This window comes from Ursus americanus, chromosome 28 (genome assembly GCF_024610735.1).
Source record: "Ursus americanus isolate L20-20 chromosome 28, mUrsAme1.1.p, whole genome shotgun sequence".
Taxonomy (NCBI): Eukaryota; Metazoa; Chordata; class Mammalia; order Carnivora; family Ursidae; genus Ursus; species Ursus americanus.
This window is the reverse complement of record NC_142154.1, coordinates 3,999,099-4,014,705: the sequence shown is the minus strand read 5'-3', so window position 1 is coordinate 4,014,705 and position 15,607 is coordinate 3,999,099. Positions and strand designations below refer to the sequence as shown.

General features: G+C 45.8%; 1 protein-coding gene across 4 annotated transcripts in view; it reads right to left on the bottom strand.

Annotated features, from left to right (window-relative positions):
* FSD2 (fibronectin type III and SPRY domain containing 2) overlaps positions 1 to 13,913 on the bottom strand; it is a 53,345-nt gene extending 39,432 nt beyond the window's left edge. For all 4 annotated transcript variants that reach the window (XM_045812999.2, XM_087856596.1, XM_087856597.1 and 1 more), the window contains exon 1: positions 13,756 to 13,913. The gene's annotated coding sequence lies outside the window, so the exon portion shown is untranslated. The remainder of the gene's footprint in view (positions 1 to 13,755) is intronic.
* Between the last annotated feature and the right edge of the window lie 1,694 nt (positions 13,914 to 15,607).

Here is a 15,607-nt window from a genome sequence, read left to right as displayed (position 1 = left end):
GACTCCCCACTGAGCGTGGAGCCCAACGTGAGCCTTGATCTCACGACCCTGAGATCACAACCTGAGCCGAAACCAAGAGCTGGATGTTCAACCGTCAGCACCATCCAGGCGGCCCTGCATATCTCCCTTTTCATGTGGCTTGTTCTCACCTTTCAACTATTATAAGTAATGCTGCTAAAATGTCTGTGCACAAGTTTTTGTGCGGATATGTTTTCATCTCTGTTGGGTATATACCTAGAAGAGGGGTTGCTGGATCATAGGGTAACTGTGTTTAGCTGAGGAACTACCTGTTTTCCAAAGTGGCTCCACCATTTTACATTCCTACCAGCAGTGTATGAAGGCTCCGATTTCACCACATCCTTGCTAACACTTGTTATTATCTGAATTTTTTATTATAGCCATCCTGGTGGGTGTAAAATAGTATGTCATTGCGGTCTGCCCACTTTTAACTGGGCTATCTGTAAGATTTCTTTACACATTCGAGAGACTAGTCTATTATCAGATAAATAATTTGCAAATATTTTCTCCCATCTTGTAGGTTGTCTTTCTACTTTATTATTATTATTTTTCAAAGACTACTTATTTATTTGACAGAGACAGAGAGCACAAGCAGGTGGGGTAGCAGGCAGAGGGAGAGGGAGAAGCAGTCTCCCCACGGAGCAGAGAGCCCCATGTGCGGCTTGATCTCAGGACCCTGGGATCACGCCCTGAGCCAAAGGTAGATGCTTAACCAACTGAGCCACCCAGGGGCCACCTTTTTAAAAACTGTTTTTTAGGGGGTGCCTGCGTGGCTCAGTCGTTAAGTGTCTGCCTTTGGCTCGGGGCATGATCCCAGGGTCCTGGGATCGAGCCCCACATCGGGCTCCTCCACTGGGAGCCTGCTTCTTTCTCTCCCACTCCCCCCGCTTGTGTTCCCTCTCTCACCGGCTGTCTCTCTCTCTCTGTCAAATCAATAAATAAAATCTTAAAAAAAAAAACACCTGTTTTTTAAAAATTTAAGTAGTCTCCACACTCAACATGGGGCTCAAACTCATGACCCCGAGATCAAGAATCACACTCTACCAAATGAGCCAGCCAGGCACTCCCATCTTTATTGATGGTGTCCTTTGAAGCACAAAAGTTTTTAATTTTGATGAAGTCTAATTTATTTTTTCTTTCGTTACTTGTGCTTTTGGTGTTGTATCGAAGAACTTTTTGCCAACTCTGAGGTTAAGCCAATCTTGCATTTCTGGGATAAATCCCACTTGGTCATGGTGTTTAACACACACACACACACACACACACACACACACACACACACACACGTTACTGGATTCAGTTTGCCGGTATTTTTTGATGAATTCTGCATTCATATTCCTAAGAAATATTAGCCTATAGTTTTCTTCTTTTGTAATGTCTTTGTTTGGTTTTGGTGTCAGAGAGATACTGGCCTCACAGAATAAGTTGGGAAATATTCCTTCTCTTCTATTTTTTGGAAGAACTTGTGAAGGATTGGCATTAATTCTTCTTTAAATGTTCGGAAACTCACTAGTGAAGCTCTCTGGGCTTTTCTTCATGAGTTGGTTTTTTTTTTCCCTTTATTATTAATTCAGTCCCTTTATTTTTTATAGTCCTATTCACATTGTCAATTTCTTCTTGAGTCTTTTGATAGTTTGTGTCCTTCCAAGAATTTGTCCATTTCATTTAAGTTACCTAATTTATTGGAATACAATTGTTCATGGTATTCTTTTTTTTTTTTAAGATTTTTTTTTTTTTTTTATTCAACAGAGATAGAGACAGCCAGCGAGAGAGGGAACACAAGCAGGGGGAGTGGGAGAGGAAGAAGCAGGCTCACAGCGGAGGAGCCCGATATGGGGCTCGATCCCACAACACCAGGATCACGCCCTGAGCCGAAGGCAGACGCTCAGCCGCTGTGCCACCCAGGCGCCCCTCTGTTATTGATTTCTAATAGCGTTCCATTGTGGTCAGAGAAAATATTTTTGTACTATTTCTATCCTGTTAAATTTATGGAGGCTTGTTTTAGCATTTGGGTTATCCTGGAGAATGCTCTATATGTCTTGAGAAGCATGTGTAATCTGCTGTTGTTGGGTGGAGTGTTCTCTAGATGTCTGTGAAGTCTAGCTGGTTTAAAGTATTATTCGAGTCCCCTATTTCCCTGTTGATCTTCTTCTTCGTTCTTCTGTTATCGAAAGTGGAGTACTGAGGTCTCCGACGGTCTCTTTCTCCATTTATGTCACTTTTTGCTTCATGTATTTTGGTGCCCTGTTGTTAGGTGCATATACATTTATTTTTTTAAAAAAGGATTCATTTATTTATTTTAGAGAGAGGTAGGGCAGAGGGAGAAGGAGAGAGAGTCTTAAGCAGACTCTGTGCTGAGCACGGAGCCGGACATGGGGCTTGATCTCACAACCTTGAGATCACGACCTGAGCTGAAACCAAGAGTCAGATGCTCAATCGCCTGTGGCACCCAGGTGCCCTGCATATACATTTATAGTTGTCATATATTCTTGATGGATTGGCCCCTTTTATCGTTATAAAATCCTCCTCTTTATCTCTAGTAACATTGATACCAATACTTCAAATTGTCCTTCCATTTAGCCCACTGTAGGTTATTTATTTTCTAAAAGACTTATCTATTTATGAGAGAGAGAGCGAGAGAGCGTGAAAGAGGCTGAGAGCTGGGGGAGGGGCAGAGGGAGAGAGAGAGAATCCCAAGCAGGCTCATGGGGGCTTGACGCCAGGACCCTGAGATCATGACCTGAGCCCAAACCAAAAGTTGAATGCTCCACCAAGTGAGTCACCCAGATGTCCCCCACTGGGGTTTTTAAAATTCCAAGGCCATGAAATCTTACAGGGCAATGTAACATTCAGGATAAGTGAGAGGTGCAGTTTTACTTTTGAAACAAAGAGAGGAAAGAATATTGTGAACATGAACCTGCATGAAGTCTCAACTGCTGGCCCATTTCAAGAGAGAGAGCAGCTCTGGGAAAGAATAAATATTATGTTAAGCATCTGGAATCCAATACTCTTAAAATGATCCCTGTCCATGTATCCCTTGGAAAGTCTTTATGTACAGATGCTGTAGTCTGAAGATCAATGGTGTAAAGGCTACCCCTTGAAGGAGCCCAAATGTGAAAAAAGGAGTGGGAGGGGATGGCCAGGTGGAGAGAAGGAACAGTGTATTATTTGCTGCACAGCAAATAATAACTACTTATCATCCTGCATGGTTTGCAAGGGTCAGGACAGCAGCTAAGGGATGGGTAAGAAACATTCTCTTTAAGCAAGGTGCTTTCCAATTCTTTGCGTTCAACAAAACTGAAAGAGGATCTAATCAAGTGTCAGCTGACATATGATTAAAAATTATTTTTCATAATAGATCACTATGTAATTTTTGGCATACATTTCAGAAAGAGCTCAAAGAGTTGAATGACATTGCTATAATAATTTGTAATATATATAATAATTCATACATGAAAACATGAATTAACTTTTAAAAAAAGAAAAGCCCTATCCACCTCATTAAGAGATGCATTTCCATTTCACTTTTGCTTTGTTTAATAATTATTTGTCAAAATTTGTAACGTATGTTGTTTTGCTCACATGCGACTACAAATTCTATTGATAAATTAATCCAGAAGAAAAAAGAGGTTACCATTTAGGGCCTTATGATTCCAGAAAAATAAAAAAATTTAAATTGCATGCATATATGTGTGTTTGTTTTTTTTGTAGAGAAGTCTCATAGGTGATCAATAAGACTTCCTAAGTATAAAAAAAAAACAATACATTAGGACAAAACTCTGAAATTTCTCTTCTGAGAAGTTAAATGTAAACACAAGCTCAAGGAGAAAAAAAGAACAAGGTAAAATTTCTAATGTTATGGGAGAGTTTTTTAAGGTTTATATATTTGAGAGAGAGAGAGAGAGAAATGAGGGGGAGGGGCAGCGGGAGAGGGAGAGAGAATCCTAAGCAAACTCCATGCTGAGCATGGTGCCTGATGTGGGGCTCAATCTCACGACCCTGAGATCACAACCTGAGCTGAGCCAAGAGTTGGACGGTCAACTGACTGAGCCACCAGGCGCCCTGTAAGAGCTTCTTGTTGCATTTTTTAGCATACTTGATGAAGGGCATCACAGTGCAATAGTATTTAAGAGTCCATTAAATAAATTCAAGAGTGATAAAATAATTTTACTTGGAAATGTAAACATTTATAGCATGCCCGAAAGTCCGTCTTTTGAAACTATTTGTACTTTTTAAAATAAAGGCTTAAGATATAATTTACACACTGTAAGGTTCAGCTTTTAAAGCATACAATTTAGAGGTGCCTGGATGGCTCAGTTGGTTAAGTGTCAGACTCTTGGTTTTGGCTCAGGTCATCATGATCTCAGGGTTGTGAGATCAAGCCCTGCATTGGGCTCTGTGCTCAGCGGGGAGTCGGCTTGAAGATTCTCTCTCTCTGCCCTTCCCCATTTGCGTGCTCCCTCTCTTCTCCCTCTCTCTCTCAAATACATCTTTTTAAAAAAGTGTATAATTTAGTATTTTCAATAAACTTAGAGTTATGTGCTCATCACTGCTATCCAATTCCAGAACCCTTTCATCACCTCCTAAAAAACCACATACTCATTGGCAGTCACTCCCCATAACCTGCTCCCCCAGCCCCTGATGACTGCCATCTACTTTTTGTCTCCATTTGCCCATTCTGGACATTTCATATAAATGGAATCATAACATGTGGTCTTTGGTGTTTAGCTTTTTGCCACTGAACATAATATTTTCAAGGTTCATCCATGTTGCACAATGTATCCTTTTTACAGCTGAATAATATTCCAGTGTAGGAAGATAACATATTTTGTTTATGTTACAGATAACATATCCACTTGATGGATACCCAGGCTGTTTCCACTTTTTGACTATTATGAAGAATGCTGCTGTGAATGTTCATGTACAAGTTTCTGTGTGGTCATATGTCCTCATTTCTCTTGGGTACATTCTGATGAGTGGAATTGCTGGGCCATGAGGTAACTATGTTTAACCTTTTGAGCAACTGGCAAATTCTTGTCCAAAGTGGCTGCACCATGTCTGCATTCCCACTGGTTGAGTAGGAGGGTTCCAATTTCTCCATGTCCCAGTCAACACTCGTTATTGTCCATCTTTTTGACGGGAGCCATCCTAGTAGACGTGACGTGATAGCTCATGGTGGTCTTGATTTGTATTTTCCACATGGATAATGACGTCTGCATCTTTTCATGCACTCATTGGCATTTGTTTATTATCTCTGAAGAAATGTGTATTCAAAAGCCTTTGTCCACTGTGATGGCTAATTGTATGTGTCAATTTGGCTGGGCCACGGTGTTCAAGTATCTAGTCAAATATTATTTCCAATGTTTCTGTGAAGGTGTTGTTTGGATGAGGTTGACTTTTAACTTGGTGGGCTTTGAGTAAATCGGATTGGCCCTCCATAATGTGACGGGGTCCTATCCAATCAGTTGTACAGCTTAACAGAACAAAGGTGGCCCTTCCCCAAGCAAGAAGGAGTTCTACCAGCAGATGGCCTTCAGATCGAACTGCAACATGGGCTCTTGCCTGGGTCTCCAGACAGCTGACCCACCCTGCAGATTTTTCACTTGCCAGCATCCATAACTGCATGAGCCAATTCCTTAAAATAAATGTCTCTCTGACATTCTTTACACACATACACGTAGCCCCGCCCCCAGTGGATTTGGTTTCTCTGGAAAACCTTAATACACCCATTTTCAAATTGGGTCATCTATTTATTTATTGTTGAGTTTTTAAAATTTACTTGAGAGAGAGAGTGAGCAAACATGAGCAGGGGAAGGGGCAGACAGAGAGGGAGAAGCAGGCTCCTTGCTGAGTGCGGAGCCTGATGCAGGGCTCGATTCCAGGATGCCAGGACCATGATCTCGGCCAGAGCCAGATGTTTAACCGACTGAGCCACCCAGGCACCCCTGTTGTTGAATTGTAAGGGTTCTTTACATATTCTGGATACAAGTCCTTTATCAGATGTATGATTTGCAAGTATTTTTCTCCTACTCTGTAAATTATCTTTTCACTTTCTTGAAGGTGTCCTTTGAAGCACAAAAGTTTTTAATTTGGATGTAGTCCAATTTATCATTTTTTCCTTTGAGCTTGTATTTCTGATATCATGTCTGAGAAACCATCACCTAATACAAGGTTATTTAAACTTTTGATAAAAATTTTTAGTAAATGTTCTAAGGGAGGTCATGAGCAAAAGAATTTGAAGACCACTAATCACACACAAAACACAATGACTTTTTTTTGTTTTAAAGATTTATTTATTTATTAGAGAGAGAGAGTGCGTGCACAAGCGGGGAGAGGGGCAAAGGGAGAAGGAGAGAGAGCATCTCAAGCAGACTCCCCACTGAGCACAGAGCCTGACACAGAGCTTGCTCTCAGAACCCCAAGATCATGACCTGAGCCGAAATCAAGAGTCAGACGCCCAACCGACTGAGCCATCCAGGTGCCCCATAGAATGACATTTTGGTTTAGAGAAGCAGTTTTTGTTCTTGTTTTTTCATTTAACTGTATAAGTCACAAACAGATGTAGCTGATGTCCAAATATTGGCCAAAATTTCTACCCACTGAACTGTTCCACCATTCTGATTAACCTGCCGAAGTACTTTATCAACCACTTATTCCTACATAAAACCAGGAATCCTGTGAGCTGTTTAACTTACTCACTAATCTATTTTGAAAATAACTTTATTGAAATATAATTTATATACCATAAAATTCACCTATTTTAAGTACATGATTCAATGGTTTTTAGTAAATTTCTCAAGTTGTGTAATCATCCCCACAATCCAGTTCCTAATGTCCCCTTTAACAATGAATTGTGGTAAGCCTAATACCTTTCTAAAAAAACTACTATCACTGGGGCGCCTGGGTGGCTCAGTCAAAGCATCTGTCTTTGGCTCAGGTCATGATCCTGGGGTCCTGGGATCGAGTCCCACGTTGTCAGACTCCCTACTCAGCGGGGAGTCTGCTTGTGCTTCTCCCTCTGCCCCTCTCCCCTGCTTTCTCTGTCTCTCTTTCTCAAATAAATAAATAAAATCTTTAAAAAAATAAAAAATAAGAAAACTACTATTACCAAACTATTCCAACATGGTATATACAATAAATTTTGGGGGGAAATAACAAAATAAAAAAAAATTAAAGATACGGTTTAGCACTCCCCGCCCCCCGCCCTGTCATAATGTTTATTATGATCCAAACAGCCCCTGTTAATTTCCACTGCGGGATCAGAGCCAGCGGCCAGCTGTCTGTGTAAGTTCCCGCGCTGCAGCTGCGCCCGGGAGTCAGGCTCAGCGGCCCCCCGACCCGCAGCACTGCTCTTTCTGCAGCGAGGGCCTCTGCGACCTCTGCTGAGACACTGTCCTTTTAGTAACTACCCCAAAGCTACATAAAAAATGCCATTCGTTTTTCTTTCCATTTTCTCTGTTTTTGATTGCCTTTGAAAAAATACAGCATTTTCTGCTGGCCTAATTGTGAAATCCATGGACACCGGCCCGTGCTCTGCTGGCTGTTCTGTGACATTCGATCCTGTTGACCGCGCTCAGCCTGCCAGCTTCTCTTGGAGGCTCGAACTCTTTCCCTTTCCGAGTCCCCCGCTGGGCTGCTCTTAATGCCAGCCTTCCCTAGGCTTCCATCCCTGTTCCTCTTCTCCCTCCCCACCTGCCCCAGGTGATCTCGTCCACTCTCATGGCTCTGTGTCCCCTTCTCTGCCAGTGGCTCCAAATCCTTGTCTCTGGCCCTGACCTCTGCTCCAAGCAGAGGCAGAAGTTTAGAGAAGCCGGAGCCTGAACATTCCCATTCTCCCCAAATTCGACACCGCCAGATGGAGCTCATTGCCTCTCACTTTCTCCACTCCAATGTGTGGTGTGACAACTCGGATCCTGTCTCCTGAGCTGCAAGCCTGTGATCACCCCCACGGGCCACGCTAGCAGATGCCTCAAGTCCCAGGGACTTGGCTCCCTTCTGGAGAACCCACTCTTCAGCCTCGCTATGCTCTGGCCTCTAATGCCTGTGATGTCCTGAACGGACTGTGTGGGTCCTGACCCCCTTCCTGCATTTTCTGCTATAGGCCTTCAGTTTCATCTGTTCCTCTGCTCTGTCTGAAGAGACCACCAATCACTCAGCTTTTCTACCCATTCTCTCGGGGAAAAGAACCTGGCCCGTGTTCAAGGCTGGTCAGAGAGGACCCTTTGCCCTCGTGGCCCAGGCCTCCCTCCTCACTCTTGGAGACAGCCGCCAGGCTCCTCTTGCTGCCTGCCCCGTGCCCTCCCAGTTCTGTCCTGTGAGCACGGGAATCGCTAAGGGGGGCGATGAGGAGCACAGAGGACTGACCCAGTACCCTATCTGGCCTTACTTCAGGAAGACCCATAGTAGACTCTGGATCCCAGGGATGGAGACCTGCTCTGCCCTTAACCTGGGGAAGCCCCCGGCCACCTCTTTTCATCTGGGCTCTGTCCCAAATGTCACTCTTCCAACTTAATCCAATAACCCTCCTTGGAGGTCCCTCACACACCCCCATGGGCTCACCTCAGCTTGTGCTAATGGCAAGACAAAACACAGCAGCTGACTGGCCTTCTCTGAGCGTGGGGGGACAGTGGGGATGGACCACACAGGCCCTGCCCTGGTGAGCCCCTGGGAATCTAGCCTCTTCCCTGTTCTGCTCTGAAGTTCACATAGGATGCTCCTGTTTCACTTCCTCCATCAGCACCACCCAGAGGGGCTGACGTCCAGCAGCCAGGGGCTCCCCTCACCGCATACCACGCATGCAACCGGTTTCTGGGGTCCGGGCCACATAAGGAAACTTTACTCCCCAGACTCCAAGACCGGGCACGTCACATTAGGGTTCAGGAAAGCTTCAGTCCTGTTCTCTAAGGCTCCAAAACCCTTACACGGAAGACAGTGAGCTTCAGTACTATGTGCTGAGGCCGAGTACCATGACCACGCAGGACTGATGCATGAGGTACTAGCTCCGCCGTGTCCTGGACCACCAACGGGTCCACGGAGACCTGGTGTACCCCCTGGGTGGGGGAGGGGATGGATGAAGGCTGCTCCCAGAGGCAGAATCACAAAGCAAGAGGCTTTGGGGCCAGTGCTTTGCCTCCTTAGTGTTTGCAATTTATGAGGATCCCAGAGCCTGGGTGTTCTTTGGGGCTGCTCGTAAGAACCCTGCCCACAATTAGACTCTGGCTGGGGCAGTCCTGGCATCTCCGCGCAACAGAGCTTGCTTTAGGGATGGGGAAGTGTGGCTTCAGGTGAAGTAGGACACAGCTCCCTATGATGGGTCTGCATCCCCTCACAACTAGCATTGAGATGGACCAAGACACCTTCCCTCCACACCCCCACATACGTGCCAGACCCAAAGGCCATTCCCGAGCACCACGTGCATCACCCCGAGTTTCCCTCACGTCTCTCCTCCGTGGTTCCCAAGGCCAAAGAGGCCATCAGCTATGGAGACGACACTTTGCCTTCTCCCCTGCTCTGATCCATCCTACGACCCCACATACCTTACTTGTCAACAAACCAGTCACAGCCTTCCATCCTAAGGGGCTCTGAATGCTGCCTTTGCTCTCCTGCCTGTCTGGCCACCTAGCTAATCAGAATTACCCTGTGCTGGGAAAGGACAGTCTCTTCAGTAAATAGCACTGGGGAAACTGGGTAATCACATGCAAAAAAATAAAATCGGACCCCTATTTTATACCACTTACCAAAATTAACCCAAGATATAGATTAAAGGCTTATATGTAAGGCGTGAAACCATAAAACTCCTAGAAGAAAACAAGGGAAAAAGGTCCTCGACATCGGTCTTGGCAACAATTTTTTGGATGTGACACCAAAAGCACAAGCAAGAAGAGCAAAAATAAACAAGCAGGACGACATCGAACTAAAAATAACTTCCACTGCAATAGAAACAATCAACAAAATGAAAAGGCAACCTATGGAATAGGAGAAAATACCTGCAAACCACGTATATGACAGCTGCTATCCAAAATATGTAAGGAACTCATTCAGCTCAATAGCAAAAACGCCCTAATAACCTGATTAAAAAATGGACAGAGTACATAACTCAACATTTTTATGAAGAAGACATCCAGATGGCCAACAGACACATGAAAAGATGGCTAACATCACTCATCATCAGGGAAACACAAATCAAAACCACAGTGACGGGGCGCCTGGGTCGCTCAGTTGGTCAAGAGACCAACTCTTGATCTCAGCTTAGGTTTCCATCTCAGGGTCCTCGGGGTCGTGAGTTCAAGCCCCATGTTGGGCTCCATGCTGGGCATGGAACCTACCTAAAAACAAACAAACGAACAAACAAACCAAAACAACCCACCCCCCAAACTCACAATGAGATAGCATCTCACAGCTGTTAAAATGGCAGACCCAGAAAGACAAGAGATAACAAGTGTTGGCGAAGATGTGGGAAAAGGGAACTCTCGTTCACTGTTGGTGGGAATATAAATTGGTACTGCCATTATGGGAAATAGCATGGAAGTTCTTTAAAAAATTGAGACCAGAACTACCATATGCTCCAGCAATCCCACTTCTGGGTATACATCCAAAGGAAATGAAATCAGGATCTTAAAGAGAGATCTCTACTCCTATGTTCATTGCAGCATTATTCACAGTAGCCAAGACACAGAAACAACCGAAGTGTCCATCAACAAATGAATGGATAAAGAAGATAAACAATGGAATATTGCTCAGCCACAAAAAAGAAGGAAATCCTGCCATTTCCAATAACCTGGATGGACTTTGAGGGCATTACGCTAAGTGAGATGAATCAGCAGAGAAATGATCTCACTGTATGATCTCACTATGGACGTGGACTCCAAACAAGGTGAACTCAGACGCTGGAACGTGGTTGCAGGGGCTGGCGAGTGGGGGGCACGGGGAGATGCTGGTCAAAGGGAACAGACGTCCAGTTATGAGTCAGTGCGGTGACTGTGGTCAACAAGACCGCACTGTGTACTTCATGTTCTCACCGCATGCCAAAAAGTAATTATGTGAGGTGAGGGACCCTCCGGTGAATACCCTCGTTGGGGTCACCATCTCACGGTGTAGACGTGTATCACCTCATCGCAGGATAGATCCTACACCCGCCCGGTGTCGGATGTCAAGTGTATCTCAGTAAAGCTGCGCAAACATAGGAAATGTCTGTCGCTCCAGGACACGGAGGTCTGGGGGTGTTGGATACGCAGCCTCACCGGGCAGAAACTGGACGAGTGAACGTCCAGCCCCGCTCCCGGCAGGGGAAGCGCTTCAAGGCGGGGACAGCTTTGCCAGAGGCAGCGTGGCGCAAAGAAGAGCACGGCTTCTGGGGCCAATGACGTTCTCACTATATGACCTTGACCACTCTATGACCTTGACCACGTGTCGTAGCAGCTCTGAGCCAGCTTCTTCCCATGTGAGCGGAGGGTATTTGTTGCGAGGATTAGCTAAGCTAACACAGCTACAGCGCTTGGGGCCACACCTGCGTGTCACCTTGCAGGCAGACATTTCTTAAAACCATCTTGTTTCTACAGTCTGCTGGCCGTGAGCCCCAGGAGCCCCTTGGAGTGTCCCTGATTCCGGTTCTATCAATTCAATCTCCAGATAACATCCCCCAGCCCAGCGTTCGCCCTTCTCTAAGGCCGCTGCCCTCTGGATTCAGAGAGCTCTACGCTTGCGTTCTGTTCCGGCTACTTCTTAGCGGTGTGGCCTTGGCAACATCACCTCTCTGGGCCTTACTTTCAGGAGCCCATGAGACGGGCTTTTTGCCAGTTCCCGCCTCATGAAGTTAGCATCTAGATGAAATAACCTGATGTATGTAAAAATTTTTAGATGCTATAATATAATATTGTGTAAAATGCTCAGCGCAGCACGTGGCTCGAAGTCGGTCCTCAGTCCATGTTGGCTGTTGTCATGAATGTGGGGTGGCTGCTAGTATCGTTATCTGGGCCTCGGCGTCTCCCACCGGGCCACTCATGAAGGGTGAGGACCAGGGTCAGAAAGTGAAGACGCACAGTGGCCATTGTGGGGTGGAGCCACCCATGGCTGCTGTGGGATCATTCTGTCCCTTGAAAGCAACTGAAGATGGGAGAAGGCCCCAGAGCAGAAGAGCCTCACATCCAGGCACAGACATTGGCTGTGAGGTCGCCAGTCCTCATGGCGAGCGCTCCCAGGGGGCCCAGGCAGAGGTGTGGAACTCTAGGGATGGAAGGGCCCTGGGACAGCATCTAATTTAACGTCCTGATTTTAGGATGGTGAAACTGAGTTTCTGTGCAGAGAAAGGACCTGCCACGCCCAATCTCATGTAACAAGGGGTGATCTGGGGCTACTCTGTGTGCGGCCCTGTGCTGCATGCTGGACACGCAGCCCCGCAGGTAAACACTTGCTGGATCCAGACCCAGTGTTCCACTAAACCGTATCACCTACAGACCCCGGAGCAGCCTGCTAAAAATAACACACTTCTGTGCTACCAAAAGGGAGAAAACCAGAATTGGGTATTACCAATAAATCATGCTGACAAGTTCTTTCAACCGGAAGCTGGAGAGTGAAACACCAAATTGAACTGTTACACAATCAAGGAGACTGGAAAACATTAAGAATAAATCTAACGAGCACAAATTCTTCCAGGCCTGCGTTTCCCCTTTGGACAGATAAACTGGTCTGGGAGGTCGGCCCCGAAGTAGGAGGTTTGCAACACACCCCACAGCTGCCACGCACTTTCCCCCTCCGCCCGGACTCGACCAGTGTCTTAGCAAAGTATTCAGAATTGAGGGAGAAAGGAACATTAACAATAAACTGTCATTTTGTAAGTGATGCAACTGAACCTAAGAGAAATAAACAGGTCACAGCCTATAAAGAACACAGTAGCTAGATCGCTTCTACTCCAGGCCACAGGGCTGCAGTAAAAAAAAACAAAAAAACAAAAAAACTTTTGCTTAAGTCTTACATGGGAGGTGTGTCCCAGTACATTAATTAGAAAAGTCCCCCACAAAAATGATTTTTAGCCTTCTATGGGGCACAAGCACCTCTGGGAATCTACTGAAAGCTGTGAATTCTCTCCCTAAAAGTGAGCCCATAATGGCACAAACATAATTTTGCCTATAATTTCAGAAGCTCACCCATGTAGCCCTTGGCAATTCCTGAGCGGCAGCTAAAGACACTTGCTTTAAAGCGTTGGCTATACAGTGACGCAAAATAGCTCAAATCAGCTTTTACAAACAGTCCAAACCTGAAAGCTTTCTGCGGGAGGAGGGGTTTGTATAACAGGTGAAAAATGATTGTAATCCAGTTTTTCCATATTTCAATCAAAACATGAAATCATGATTTGTCGGGAGGCACATGCAGATTAAAATAAAATGTATTTATCAGCCCAGCACCGTAGCCAGAGGATAACACTATGTAGGGTTCCGAACTGTTCTAGCAATTGGGCCCCTGCACTAAAAATACTCTAAGGGCACATTGCGAGAATCACCAGCCTCCATCTGCACAGAGGCTTTCACACCCTGTACCAACACCACATTCCACCAAGGCGAGTCCGCGCTACAAGACGGCACAGAAAACATTCCCACTGTTGACTGCCATTTACACGTCTGCAGTTTAAGACCATACCTCTTTCCCTAAAGGAACGGTTTTGCATTAACACTGTGGCAGTAAGTAACTGAGTTTCTAGTAATACCCTTTGCATTAGAAGAATAGGATTATCCAAAAACTTGCCTGCTGATTTAAGGGTCCACAGGTTCTTCTTCTACTCCGAGGCCTCTGGAGAACGCTAGAGAACTGAGGATTTCCCTCCAGGTTACCTGTGCGAGCCCCGAAAGCTGCCCCTGCCTGACTTACAGCAGGGGCTCTGCCACTGGGGCGCGGAAGGTGACGGTAATATGAGCCGGCGCCCGCTGCAAATAGCAACAGGCCTGCCACATGTGAAAGTCCAAATATAGACCTGCCTAGGCTGTCTTGCACTTCTTACCGCTCAAGTGTCACCAGGAGGGGTCACATGCTGTCCCCCGAGTTTCTTCATTTACTGGGAGGATTTGAGGCCGGTAGCTCCACCGAGCTGCTCGGAAGGCCGGTTGTGTGCAGAGGGCAGAAGGGCAGATGCAGGCCATGCAGAGAGAGAGGGCACGGAGAGTCCTCAAGCCAGGCAGTTTCCACCTGCGCTGACGGTCTTTTCCCAAAGTGTTTTGAACCAGCACAGCTCTGACGGTAATCAAATGCAACTTCATTTTTTTTCCTTCCACCACTCCTTTCATATGTACTCACAGTGGGAATCATTCCCCTCTCTGGATAAAAAACACAACCCAGCAGACCCATGACTTTCTGCTCCCTCTTAGGTGACGTTCAGTCCTAGGGTCATTTGAAGACGGTCTCCATTCAGTAACTGAAAGTACCCTCCAGAATATTAATGCAAAAGTCAAAGTTAGCTTAGCCAGTATCAAAATCTTCTCCCCTCCCCAGCCTGGGCCTCTTTAGCTGGAAGTCTGCCCTGGCAAAGGAGGAATGAGGTTGGCCTCTTCTCCCCACACCTCCTCCCTGAGCTGCTGGTGGAACGCCAGGGCAGGAGGCGCCAAGGTGATAAGACAGCTCGTAATGGAGTGGATGCCACAGTGGGTGCTAGCTTCAGGCTCTCTGGGCTGGCAGGTGCTTAGAGCTCTCTATTGTGCACCCTTCCTCTTTTTCTTCCTCCCTCTCTCATGGGAGTTTTTGTACGACTCTGGAGTTTCCCATTATGGAGACCTTTCCCCTGAGTTCCCACAACCAGGCTGAGAACCGCTCTGTTCCAGGGGGTCACTTGCATTCCCCTCATCGGCCCTGGTGGGCCACCTCCAAGATCTCTCAAATGAGGTCTCCTTACCCACACAGTTGGCTCTCGTAGGCAGGATCTGATGATTCCTTGCTGACTGTCTTCCTGCTGGCTCACATCTGGGTCTTAGGAGGCAGGCCCATCCTTGGTCCCTGCAAACTCTGGGAGGTGGTCAGACCCAATGCAGCCACATCTCCTAGCTCTGCCATCGAAACAGCCAATCCGTTCACCTCAGGCCACCACTGGCCCACCTGCAGGAGATACAGCAAGCTCTCTGAAGGGTCTCTTTGAAGATCCCTCACTGGGGTTGGGGATAGAGGACAGGACTTCCAACTCTCCCTCCCTGCAGCCCACCAACAGCGTTCTCCAGAGAAACTGCTCCACCAGTTTCCCTCCTGAGAGCATGAACCGGGTTCTGGGCCATTCCTTGAAAAGTCTGCTTATGGTGATTTGATCTCAGAATTTTACTCCTATTGCTTTTTAAATCTTAATCAAAATGTCATTTGAAAAATATCATTACTGCCAGGTATTTATAAAATAAAAATATTAGAAGCACAATAAAATATCAAAAGAAAAAAATTGAAAGAAAAAATTTATGCAAAGATGTATCTACAAGAATCTTGTTTACCACGGCATTACGTATGTTCACAGAAAATTGAGATTAATCTATGTCTGTCAATATAGAATTTGTTAAATCACAATACAGTCAGCTCAATATTGGCAAGTATTAAAAATAATCATGTAGATGCCTATTTTTCATGTGGA